This window comes from Cnephaeus nilssonii (genome assembly GCF_951640355.1).
Source record: "Cnephaeus nilssonii genome assembly, chromosome: 2".
NCBI lineage: Eukaryota > Metazoa > Chordata > Mammalia > Chiroptera > Vespertilionidae > Cnephaeus > Cnephaeus nilssonii.
This window is the reverse complement of record NC_137073.1, coordinates 29,319,045-29,331,514: the sequence shown is the minus strand read 5'-3', so window position 1 is coordinate 29,331,514 and position 12,470 is coordinate 29,319,045. Positions and strand designations below refer to the sequence as shown.

General features: G+C 48.8%; 1 protein-coding gene across 1 annotated transcript in view; it reads right to left on the bottom strand.

Moving 5' to 3' along the window:
* The window catches only part of CALN1 (calneuron 1), a gene marked incomplete at both ends in the record, with an annotated part of 374,757 nt that overhangs the window by 17,168 nt on the left and 345,119 nt on the right, over nucleotides 1-12,470 (bottom strand). The window lies entirely within an intron of this gene.

The following is a 12,470-nucleotide window of genomic DNA, read 5'->3' as shown; positions in this document are numbered from 1 at the left end:
TAGCATTTCCCTCAAGTGATACTTCTTTCCCATTCCTCTCTCTCCCAATGCCAGGCAACCACCAGTCTACAGTCTAGAGAAAGTCAAACAGGAATCTGACTGCTCTAGGTACCTTATATAAGTGGAATCACACAGTATTTGGCCCTTTGTGACTGGCTAACTCACTTAGCATAATGTCTTCCAGTTCATCCATGGTGCAGCATGTGTGGCATGCTGCAGAATTTTCTTCCTTTTTAAGGCCGAGCACTTTTCCGTTGTATGTCTATGCTACATTGTTAATCTATTTATCCATCCATGGACCCTTGGGTTACTTCCACCTTGTGGCTATTGTGAATAGTGCTGCTATGAACACAGGTGGAAAAATGCCTGCTCGTGTTCCTGCTTTTAGTTTTTGGGGTTTTCTTGGTATATACCCAGAAGTGGAATTGCTGAGTCATATGGTAATTCTATGTTTAATTTTTGAGGAATAAAGCTTGATTTTATCTTTTGAGTAAAATGAGGTACCACTAACGAATTTTCATCAGGGAAATGACCTCATCAAGTCTGAGCTTGAGAAAAGTTACCCTTTGCTGGTATCAGGGGCAGGACAACCAGGCTATAGAATAACAGGTTTAGAAACCACAATGGGCTATGGGACGGAGAGAATTCCCTGTAGGAGAGAAGTTGGCAAGACTTGATGAGTCATCGTGGGTGGAAGGTGAAGAAGGAGCCAATTAGGATGACATCTGGGCTTTAGGTTGAGCTGAATGGTAACAGTGGAAAAACAGGCTTAGAGAGAAAGGTGTCAAGTTCAATTCTGGAGGTGTGCTTTGGAGGTCCCAGAGGGACAGCCCAATAGCACAGCCCAGGAGGCAGCAGGATGTACAGATATGGACTGATGATACAGCTTTGGAAGTCATCAGAAAGGATGACCATAAAAGTCCTCAGAAAGGATGACAACATCGAGGAAGTGAGAAAAACCTTGAGAGGCATTGGAAGGACATCAATATAAACAGAGGGCAGCCTCCATCCAGAACGGGCAGATTGTGAGTGGTTTTATCATAGATACTTTTGGTTTTCCATCCAGGGTTCCTGGCTCACAGCTCCCCAAACCCTTGGAATCTCCTAAGGGTTAAGTGCAATGGGAACACCTTTTGTTATATTTGGTCTCTTGTCTTCAGTTCCTAAAATCACTTCAGAGCCATAAATGGATGTCTGGTTATAGCCTCTTTCAATCCCAGCTTAGTTGATGTGGATGAGGTGACTTTTGGAAAGCCCCTAGAGATGGGGATGCTGGTTGCCAGGGGAACCAGCCGTGAACAGAGGGCTGAAACTCTCAGTCTCATCCCCTGACTTCCTGGGAGGGGAGAGGGGCTGGAGACTGAGCTCAGTCACCATGGCCAGTGATGTCACCAGTCATGCCCACATCATGAAGGCTCCATGCAAACCCCAAAGGACGGGGTTCAGGGAGCTTCTAGGTTAGTGAATCAGAACCCTTACTTCCACGTGTCACCATGCCGGGCCCCAAACTCCACAAGGACACAAACTCCCCCGTGCATCTCTTCACCTGGATGTGGATTTGTATCCTTTAATGTCCTCTGTAATAGTCTAGTTAGTATACTGGTTTCCTGAGTTCTGCGAGTCGCTCTAGCAAATGAATCGAACCCAAGGAGGTGATGGTAGGCACCTTGGATTGACAGGCATACATCAGAAATATTGCAGGTTCTGTTCCAGGCACCACAGTAAAGCAAATATTGCAGGGAAGTATTTTTGTTTGTTTGTTTCTCAGTGCATATAAAAGTTATGCTTACACTATACTGTAGTCTATTAAGTGTGCAATAACATTATATCTAAAAAGACAATGTACTTTCCTTCATAAAAAATACTTTACTGCTAAAAAATTCTAAGCATCATCTGAGCCTTAAGCCTCAGGAACCAGCCTCTGCTAGCTTTGGACTTCTCTTCTGCAGCTTCCTCAACTCTCGGGCTGCAGAGAATTGAAGACTTGCTCTGGACTAGGCTTGGGCTTAGGGAATATTGTGGCTGGTTTGATCTTCTGTCCAGACCACTAAAACCCCCACCCTATCAGCAATAGGCCTGTTCTTATCATTTGCGTATTAACTAGAGTAGGGCTGCTTTTCATTTCCTTCAAGAACTTTTCTTTCGCATTCACCACCTGGCTAACTGTTTGCTACAGAGGCCTGGCTTTTGGCCTGTCTCAGCTTTCCACATGCCTTCCTCACTAAGCTTAATCATTTCTAGCTTTTTTAGGTTGTTGTTAATCCTCACCAGAGGATAGTTTCTCCATTGATTTGTGTGTTTTTTTAGAGAGTGGAAGTGGGGGGAGAGAGAAAGAAAAACATCGATGTGAGAAAGACATATCGATTGGTTGCCTCCCACACACTGGGGCCCTGGATTGAACCTGCAATTCAGGTACATGCTCTTGACCAGGAATCGAACCCGTGACCTTTCCCTGTATGGGCTGACGCTCCAACCACTTAGCAACACCGGCCAGGGCCTTTTCTAGCTTTTAAAGTAAGAGGCACGTTACTCTTCCTTTTGTGACAAGCAGTAAGCCAGGACAAGTGGAACAGGGACACTGAGACAGAGAGCCGAACAAACGGGCAGAGCAATTTATAGCAGATACAGGAGGCACCTCCCTAGAGATAACATCTAGGCCTCAGCTGTATTTCAGCTCCAGGCCCAGAAAAGCAGCAAAACCAGGTGGGCTACATCAGGACCAGCTGCAATGACTAATGAAGGACCCCCTGCCCTGGCGCTGACCAATCAGTGGAGACCACAACCCAGAAAGGGCACACCCGGGAAATGGATGAATCTTCTGCTGAAACCCTGCCCTGAGACCTCCCCTAAGATTCCTGCCTGCAAGAGAAAGATAAAAACCTGTCTCCTTTTTTCTGACTTTCTAGAGAGCCAGAGCAGCCCCATCTAGGCTCTCTCCTGTTGCTTCTTCTATCCTAGCTCTTCCTTGTGTCACTGTCCCCATCTTTAATAAACATCCTCTCAAAATCACCTGGACTTATGTTGTGAAATCTTTCCTGCATGAAGTCAAGAACCTGCACACCACCAGCTGGCCTGAGGCAGACCCCCTCCTGCCCAGTCCCTTTCTGGTAACACTCTCACTTGAACACTTGGAGGCCCCTGTAGGGTTATGAACCAGCCTAACTTCAATATTGTTGTGTCTCAGGGAATAGAGAGGCCCCAGGAGAGGGCGAGAGAGACGGGGGAAAGGGCTGCTTGGTGCAGCAGTCAGAACACACAATACTTATCAATCAACTTCACCATCACATGGGTGCACGTTATGGTGCCCATAACAAATATCATCATCATCATCATCATCAAAAGTGTGAAATATTGTAAGAATTAACAACACGTGTGACACAGAGCCACAAAATGAGTGAATTGCTGCTGGAAAAATGGTGCTGATAGACTTTGCTCAATGCAGGGTGCCCGCAAACCTTCAATTTGTAAAACATGCAATATCAGGACGCACCATAAACAAAGCACAGCAGGTGCCTGAAGAGCCACTCATTCAGAAACACAGGGAGCAGCCTGGACCTGCAATGGGCAGCTGAATGAAGGGCAGTCTTTTTTCTTTTTAAAAAATTTAAAAATCCTCACAGAGGATATTTTTTCTATTGATTTCTAGATGGAGCGGAAGGGAGGAAGGAGAAGAGGGAAGAGGAGAGGGGGAGGGGGAGAGGGAGAGAGAGAGAAACATTGATGTGCGAGAGACACATTGATTGGTTGCCTCCCACACGTGCTCCTACCAGGGGCAGGGGAACTTGCAACTGAGGTACGTACCCTTGCCTGGGAATCGAACCTGGGACCCTTAGGTCTGCAGGCTGACGTTCTAACCACTGAGCACACTGGCCAGGACGTGAAGGGCAGTCTTGTGGGACTGAGTGTTTCTGGACTCTGATCTTGTCCTCGATTAACAGTGGCAGAACTGAGTTGCATTAGAGGGCTCCCCGCATGTGCTGGAGAATTGCCTGGTGTCGGGTAAAACCCCACACATTGGAAGTGGGTGCAGAACCACAGGTGCCTCTTCTCAGTATACAAAATCAGTCATTAAAAATATTTAAGGGCCTTCTGTTAGAAAAATAACCAGTTTTTATATCAGTACGGCTATGTTTATTTTCTTCCCGTGTGGAATTTCTCCTAAATATTTGTCTCCCCTTTGTCTTTTAAACTGATTGTGTTACATTAAACACATCTCTTTAAAAAGGTACGTCTCTTATAAAGAGAATGAAGTTGAATTATTAGAAAATCTAATTGGAGTTTTTTGCCTTCCAGGGGTAGAGTCTAACTACATTTTCATATATGGTTTTAAACATGTTGGGCTGAACTTTTGTTATTCCATCTCCGGCTTTCTAGTCTTCAGTTCTTTATTTAAAAACAAAACTAAACAAAATAAAACCTACAGTTGTCCTAGTTTTGATTATACTGGTGGATATCTTTCCATTTATCAAATACAGTACTTAAGCCATATTATCAAATTCAAGAAATGAAATTGCATTTTCTCATCTTTCCTTGTGTGACAAGAAAATGTATATACCTTACTTTCCTGCCTCTTACCTGACACATTACAGTCTTTGGAAGTTTAATTTGAGGTTTATTGTGACATTTTCTACTCTTTACACCTTTTCCTAGAATGGTACTTGGCTTCTGCATTTAATTTTGTAACAAAATTTATAACGGCTACTGCTACTTCATTATATTTAATTGGTTTCAATGCTCACTTCCATTTGTCTATGACCATCCCAACCAAGTACCTGGCTCTTATCCAAATAACTGCTGAAAAACGTGTAACAGTAGTTTGATAATGAAGCATGTGTGGACATTGCATTGTCTGACTTCTAATAACCTGGTAATACTTCCCCCCTCTCCCAGGACAGATGCTTAGCTTGGCTTACAATTCTAGAACAGCGCCCAATTCCCTCTGCACCGTCTCCAGTTCTTCCGTTGTTTAATGTGGGAGAAGCAAGGAGGTTGGATGGTGGCCTAGGTTTTTACTTTGAAGATCACTCCTTTTTGCTTCTTGAACACTCAGAAGAATATTTCTTTTTCCATGAAAATTTAAAAAATGTTCTCCATGCTATGTTAAGGTATATGTTTTGCATTAATCTTGGCTGGAGTTTCTTGTGAGGGGTCTTTTAACAGTTACACCCATATCATTTTCTGCCTCCTGAAGGTTTCCTGAAACCACTTTGGTTATTGTCTTTCTCCTGTTCTACTGAATAGGCTTCTTCCTTGGGAACACAAATCAGTCTTAATTGGGTTTCTATTCCTGGTATCCCTGTTCTTCATCTTTCCTCTAATGATTTTCACCTCTTTGTTTTGTATTTCATATCACCAACGTCCCGTACTGTTAGTTCTGCTCCTATGATCCCTGGGAGAGATGTTCATTCTACAGTTTCAGGCTGGTTCCTTCCATGCACTTATTATTTCAGTCCATTCCCTTTGTGCCCCAGACTGTTACAGTTGCTGCTTAAAAACAATTCCAAATCTCTTGCATTGCTTTTAAAGATAACAAGAACAGACCCAGAAACAAGGAGGAATGGATCAGACTGTTGGGCCTCAGAGGGAGGGTAGGGGAGGGTGGGGATATAGGGGTGAGATCAACCAAAGGACTTGTGTGCATGCATATGAGCCTAACCAGTGGTTAAGGACAACAGGGGGGTGGGGGCATGCGTGGGGAGGGGTGTGGGATGGGAATGGGGGGATGAGGACAAATATGTGATACCTTAATCAATAAAGAAATTTAAAAAAATAAAAATAAATAAAATAAAATATTGGAGAACATCAACCAGGCATCTTCTGCAGGTCTCACCAATTCTCTCTTCAGAGCTTCCCTCTTCTCTCCCCACCGCATCCCTCTTCCTGGGGCTGGGCTAGAGTGCAATGAACCCACCTTCACAGTGGCTGCTGTTTGTGTTTACGTGTATGTGAGCGAGAAGTGGACGACCCAAATGCAGGGCTTGCAAAGGAGAGAGTGGGTGGGCCGGTCTTGGCCCTCTGCGCACAGCTGGTTGGGGAATTTGTGGATCAGCAGGAGTGGTTTTTAAATAACTCATGGCAGGATTCTCACTCCAGCCATGAGTTATTTAAAAACTCTCAGTTCCCCTCTCAGTTCCTCAGGTGCTGCCTTGTGGATACAGATGATCTTGCTCGGGTTCCCCGAAAGCTTACCCTGTAACTCTAGCTCGGTGGTGGGTGGTTCTCAGGTGTGTTCCCTGGACCAGCCGCACCTGGACACTGGTTGGAAATGCAGTTTCTCCAACCCACCCCGGACCTGCTGAGTCAGAGACTCTGGGGGCGGGTCCCTGCAGCCAGCACCTACCAAACTCCCAGGGGGTTCCTCTGTTCACTCGGGTTAGCAGAAGCACATGAAGCTCTGGTACAGAAGGAGGACCCTTCTCCCAGTGCATCCACCCCCAGCCCCAGGCCTTCCTGCTCGGCTGGCTCCTCCTCGTTATGCTGGGAATCGCAGGCTCCAAAGAGATGCGCGGACGGGATGGGGCACAGAGGACAGACAGCACTGCGGCTCTGACAGGTCCATTCTCTCAGGACCCCCCTGCTTTCTCTTCCGGGCAGCCACTGCGACCAGGAATTGGGTGCAAACGGGGGAGGCGAGCCAGAGGATGCCCCTGCCTTTGTGGGGTCCTTTGTCCTGGTCTGACTCCCAGGGAGGAGCATGCCAGCCACCCCTCCTCCCCAGTCCATGGGGCCTCTCTAGGGGCAGCGTCCGCGCTTGGGGCTTCCCAGAACGCCAACCACTCCTCCCACTGGGAGTTATTTGTCTGTTTACCGGCCTCCTCCAGCGAAGATGAGCCCTGGGAGGGCGCGCCCAGCCTGACAGCCCGCCACAGAGCCGCCCCAACCTGCACGAAGGCCTGGAGGAGGCCCCGCGCAAGGGGACGTGCCACGCTCAGATTCTCTGCACTTCAAGGTGGAAGAGCAGGGTAATTGAATTGAGTTTCCTGCTGCGAGAGGAACCTCAGGGTGCCTGAGACTCCAGCCCAGACGGGAATTTTGATAAGATGAAATGCGGCCGCAGGAAGGCCAAGCTCTGAGTTCTCTGCTCTGCAGGCGCTGGCTCTGCCTGGCCTCTGCCTCCAGGCTCAGACCAGCCTCGCGCAGAGACCCGCATGGCTGGGGGCATGTCTTCCCCCATCAGATTTTAGATGAATCCAAACGCAATGCAACTTTCTCTCAAAGTGTGGGATTAATTTCATGGCAGGCTTTCTCGGGAGAGAAGGATGGGCTGCATGAGCTCGGGTACACTGCCCACCTCTATTCCCTTCTCTGTCCATCTACAAAGGACATCATCCTACTCAGAGAGGAGTGCCTGGCCATCCGTGGGCCAGAGCTCCTCAGCCAGTGGAATCGGTTGCATTTGCCACCGTAGGAACCCCTGTAGTCTGGGGCATCTGGCAGAGCCCCATCCACGTGGCTGGGCACCCTCATCCATTTATCTCGGTGCAGCATAAAAACACATTTTCTAAGAGCGTACAAGCACCAATGTGGCAAGATCACACAGGGCCTTCCGTCTACAGAATTTCCTGCCGGTGTCCTCCCCACACCACGGGCCACACAGCCTCATCTCCCTAATAACCAGCCCCCCGAACGGTGTGTCCTGCCACCAGCTTGCCAGTGGTATCTAGATGTGAGGTACGAGCAACACCAGCATAACCAGAGAGACTTCCAGCGTCCTGCCTGGCCCTACGACTTTCCCCACAGGAGGAGTTAAACAGTGAGACTGGAATGCGAGGCTGTAAGACCCTCCCTGCCACGAGCAAAAGACAGACACACTGGGACCTTGGGCAAGGTGAGCAGGAAGGGAGAGGAATGGGAGGGTGGAAACAGTTCTGAAAGCAACAGTGAGAGGCAGCTGTGATGACTCCATCTGGACTCTGGTATGTGCCCCTGACGTGGTGTGGGGACACGAGGAGACAGGGAGGAAGAGGGTACTGTGTGCCGTGGCCCTGCAAGGAGTGAGTTCAGGTTAGCACAGGGATCGGGTCATAAATGTGGCTCAGCCTCTGCAAACACCCCCCAGAATGCAGGGATGCTGCAGAAAAACGCGAAAACACACCATCACACCAAATTAAGGCTGAGCACCTACCGGCGGCCACCGCCTGGAAGAAAATTCCCACTAACCGCAGGACGTACGGCGCAGACAGTGTGGGGGGGCAGACACGCGGCTCAGAATCTGCAGCTGACATTGAAAAGCTCTGTCTCCTGGAAGATTCACCGATCTGGAGGAAAGCAAGGGGGCCCCACCTGGACCTGCCCGGCTGGCACTCGGGGTGGGTGCCCGCCCCCAGCTCAGACCTCCCGGCCAGCTGCTCCTCTTACAAAGGCTGCTGACCACAGAGCAGGCTGGAGGGGACGCAGAAAAGGCCCGTCCTGCCATTGCCCACTCCATGTGTCTTACCACATGTGGCCTCTAGCTGGCCCTGATGTGCATACTGACTGGGGCCACTTTGACTCTCAGTGGCTTCTGCCTGGTCACAGAACCCAGGCTCCACGCTACAGTATGGGAAAGACAGTGCCTTTCTAGATGAAGGCCTGTCGACGCAGAGAGCTTGCGTGGGAGCTGTGCCCAGGGAGGGTCCTCGGACTGCAGGTCTGAGAAGGGATGGCCACCAGGACTGGACTATTTGGGTGCCAAATGCCTACTTTTCAGCTAGAAGGTCTGGTAGCAGGTGGGAGGGGAGGCAGGGAGAGCGTCCTCTGTGCCAGGCACAGCCTCATCTAAACTTCACAGTGGTTACTGCGGTGAGGGGTGGAGTCCGCATGATGCCCACTTTACAGATGAGGATGTTGGAGCTCAGAGGTTGAATGATGTAGCTGAAGACCAGCAGCAAGGGAGCGAGAGGCTTGATTTAGCACAGACCATCCCTGGGTGCATGTCCTGCTCTGTCTCTGCAAGGGCCACTCGCTCCACTGCTCTAAATTGAACTCGGCTTGGAGGAGTGCGCCTCGCTCTCCCCGATGCTGTTGTTGAAACGTGCTGTCCACAGTGTCCCGGGCCAGGGAGAGAGCCACGGGCCAACCCAGACCCTGACTGTGGCTGGGATATTTCTTTCTCTGCATGTTTTTCTGGCATCTGTTCAACAAATACATATTAAGAACCTACTAAGTGCTAGGTGCTGTTCTGGGAGCTGGGAATAGAGCAGAGAATGAGACAGAACATTCTCTGTCCTCCTGGACTTACAGCTGTGGGAGACAAAGTACACAAAGAAACAAGGGAAGCGACGTCAGATGACGAGATGCATGTGCGGCGAATGGAGCCCCAAGGAGGCTGGAGGGGGCTGTGTGTTGCAGTTTTGAATGAGCACGTCAGGGAATGTCTCATCCAGAAGGTGCCTTTTGGGCAGAGACATAAAGGAGGTGAGGGTGGATGGTGTGGATTTCGGGGGGAGGGCATTCCAAGCGCAGGGAATGGCGAGTGCCAAGGTCCGGAGGCGGGCACGTACTTGCTGTTCTGGCTAAGGACAGCGAGCGAGGGCTGCGCTGGGCAGGAGCAGGGGGCACGCAGTTCTACAAGGGTCATGTCTCACCAGGAACCAGCACAGCGTTTCTCCTTTGAAGATGGGATGATCACTGCGCGGCAGTGGAAAATTGAAGGTGTGGTTTCTGAGTACAGGCCAGAGGACAGGCCCATTAGCGGCTCTCTGCTCCTGATTTCAACGGCCATCATGCTGGGAGCCTCCACTGCAATAAGAATTCACTCGTGCCCAGCCTTCCCCCCAGCCTGCTCTGTGCCCGGGCCTGTGGACCTGCAAGGACTCCAGAGAGCAGTCACCTCTGCCCTCCTCAAGTGGGTGTTGTGGGGGCTGAACAACAGCCCCAAAGATGTCCATGTTCTAATGCTGGGAACTGGTACATCTGTTCCCTTGCGGGGCAAAGGGGCTTGGCAGATGTGACTAAATGAAGGACCTTGAGACGGGGGGAAGAGGGGAGATTACCCTGATTGTTGGGTGGGCCCTAAATGTAAGCGTAGATCCTTACAAGAGGGAGCCAGGCAAAGCGATGAAGGAAGCAGGGACTGGAGCAGTGGGCCTGCAGCTGGAGGAAGCGGCCCAGGCCACGGAATACAGGCAGTGTTCAGAGGCCGGAAAAGACGAAGAGACAGATTCTCCCCTCAGAGCTTCCAGAACACAGCGCTGCGGACACCTTGATTTTAGCCACTGAAGCTGGTTTCAGACTTCTGATCTTCAAACCTTTTTTTTTTTTTTGGGGGGGGGGAGGGGGAGGGAGAGGTGGTACAATTGTGCTGTTTTAAGCCACAAAGTCTGTGGTAATTTCCTATGGCAGCAATAACAATGTAACAAAGGTTTATGTTTGGCTTTTGTTGACATAGTAAAGGCGTTTTTGCCAAGTCTGGGAAGAACTCATCTCAGCTTTGAGAGTCTGGGCACAGGGTACACTGTGGTTTGCCGGGCAAGGGGGGCTCTTACTGGACTGTGTGGTTTTGGGGCAGAGGGTAAATTCTGAACATGCCCCTAAAGTGCTGGTTCCTGTGAGATCTGAGCAGATTTAAGATCCTCACTCATTCTACCCCTGGGCGATGTTTGCAGTCTGTGATGTCTGAGGATGCAGAAATGGGATAAAAGGAAACAAGCAGGAAGGCACAGGAAAAATATTCATGTTCTCACAGCAGTTGTTGAGAATAAAAAACATAAAAGTCCCCCTTGGCCTGACTGGTGTGGCTCAGTGGTTGAGCATCAACTCATGAACCAAGAGGTCACCCATTCAAAGAATGGGTTTCAGGTTTGATCCCCAATAGGGGGCGTGTAAGAGGCAGCCAATTGGTATTTCTCTCTCCCTTCTCCCTTCCTCTCTCTCTAAAAAAAATCAATAAAAACATATATTTTTAAAAAATTCCCCTTTGCACATCTAAAAGGAGGTGCTGACAGCCCCAAGCGGCTCATGTTGATAATGTGAAGCAGCATATTAAGGCAAGCATGTATGACGGGTCTGACTGACGGTGAAAGTGGAATGAAGAAGGAAGCCAGGGTGTGTGTGTGTGTGTGTGTGTGTGTGTGTGTGTGTGGTGAGTGTTGTGTGTGTCTAAGTTCTTAGTAGGGATAAATTGAGCAAAGGTCCATGACCTCGGTTTCTGTTCAGATACTGTCACCTAGTTGCTGTGTGACCCAGTGAAAGCTAATAAACGTCTCTGTTCCTAAGTTTTCCCCCATGAGAAACAGAGATGACGCTGTTTACATCACTGGGTTGTGCTCTGGATAAAGCACTTTTTATTCTAAAATGCACAGTTCTTGGGACTTTAGACATTTTGCTCTCCTGACCCTTTGTTTCGCAGTGGTCCACACATGATAAGTGGAACACAACTCATTCAGTTACTTATCACAGAGTTAAGTGACGGATGCCTGATCCCAAGTGGAGAGTTCTCTCCCCACACCTTCCTTGGCGACTGCAGCAGTTCCAGAAAATGAGATTCCTCAGCTGAGTTCTCTGCATCCCCATGCACACACATGCAGAAAGGGGCTCAGAGTATTCGAGCAGGTGGTTGGTGGGAATGTCCTGTGTATCATCTAGGACTGGCTCTGCCACTAACTAGCCGAGTGCCCTTAGGCAGGTCCCTTAATAGCTCATTATCTGTTTCCTCATCCCATCAATAGATACTAGTAATAATAATGGTAAGAATGAGATAATAATAGAAAGAACACTTGCCTTATTGACCTCATAGAGATTTTGTGAGTATCAGATAAAATAGGAAGTGTTAAATCTTTTTTTTTAAGATAGACTCTACTTAATATATTTTATTGATTTTTTACAGAGAGGAAGGGAGAGGGACAGAGAGTTAGAAACATCGATGAGAGAGAAACATCGATCAGCTGCCTCTTGCACACCCCCCAGTGGGGATGTGCCCGCAACCAAGGTACATGCCCTTGACTGGAATCGAACCTGGGACCCTTCAGTCTGCAGGCTGACGCTCTATCCACTGAGCCAAACCGGTCAGGGCGGAAGGGTTAAATCTTCTTATAAAAATGCAAGCTAATGCCAATAGAAGACATAATTTTGATAGGCCTACTCATGATACCCAATTTGTCTCTGCAGATAAGCTCATAGGAGCTATCTCTGCTGCAGGCTGGAGACTGAAGTTGGCCGACACATGCTTCTGTCTGAGAACAGTGAGATTTAAGATCCTCATGGCTAGGGCACACCTGCTCTTTCCTCATTTAAAGAATGTCACTTAGGCTTTCAGGATTCTCTTGACAGCTTCCATCTGGCGTCCCTCGAAGCAATAGGAGGCGATGTCATTGCATTGCTTGTCTCACTCTGGAGTGTTCGTTTTACCACGCCCACGACCTCAGACGAGTAAGTCTTAGTGACTCTCTTCAGATAGAGAGGAATGTCATTTCTGAAGGAGTGGGAGAGGAGGGAAAAGCGCAAAACAGCAGCAAACTGCAACTTTAGATAAGGAGATGGAGACCTGCTTG